General features: G+C 34.1%; 1 protein-coding gene across 5 annotated transcripts in view; it reads right to left on the reverse strand.

Annotated features, from left to right (window-relative positions):
- Positions 1-272: 272 nt before the first annotated feature.
- The window catches only part of LOC115223152, a 57,801-nt gene continuing 57,483 nt past the window's right edge, over positions 273-590 (reverse strand). For all 5 annotated transcript variants that reach the window (XM_029793579.2, XM_036512151.1, XM_036512150.1 and 2 more), the window contains exon 6: positions 273-590. This exon is cut by the window's right edge and continues 583 nt beyond it. The gene's annotated coding sequence lies outside the window, so the exon portion shown is untranslated.

Below are 590 nucleotides of genomic sequence, written 5' to 3' on the forward strand. Positions count from 1 at the left end.
CGATTATATCGACCCCAGTGCGTAACTGGTACTTATTTTATCGACCTGGAAAGAATAAAATGTAAAGTCGATCCCCGGCGGAATTTGAACTCAGAACGTAAAGACGGACGAAATACCGTTAAGTATTTCGTCCGGCGTACTAATGATTCTGTCAGCAGAGTTACTTCTACACGTGAGAAAGCGAAAAGAAGTGAGTGAGGTGCATGGCTATGCAGGTACACAATGTCATAAACATTTGATGCATGAGCAGACAAACAAGAAATCGTCACAAGAAAGATTTACACAAATCTTTATTATTAACCCCCAAAAAATAGAGAACATACATACATATATATATATAATCTCTTACAGAAAATATAGTTTCGTAAACACTCAATTTCAATATATTTTTAGATTTTTAAAATATTGGTGGATATAGGGCTAACCATCTTTTTCAGTTATTTCAAGAGTATACACAACAGAAAATTTCTAGAATTTTGCTTTCTGGAAAGAAAATGCTAGAATTTACATTCAAGAATAATCTAAAGCCCCGTGGTTAAAGTAACTTATTATGACTTTATCAGTGAGTACAGTGCAATACCCATGCATTA

This window comes from Octopus sinensis, linkage group LG22, assembly GCF_006345805.1.
Source record: "Octopus sinensis linkage group LG22, ASM634580v1, whole genome shotgun sequence".
NCBI classification, from domain to species: Eukaryota; Metazoa; Mollusca; class Cephalopoda; order Octopoda; family Octopodidae; genus Octopus; species Octopus sinensis.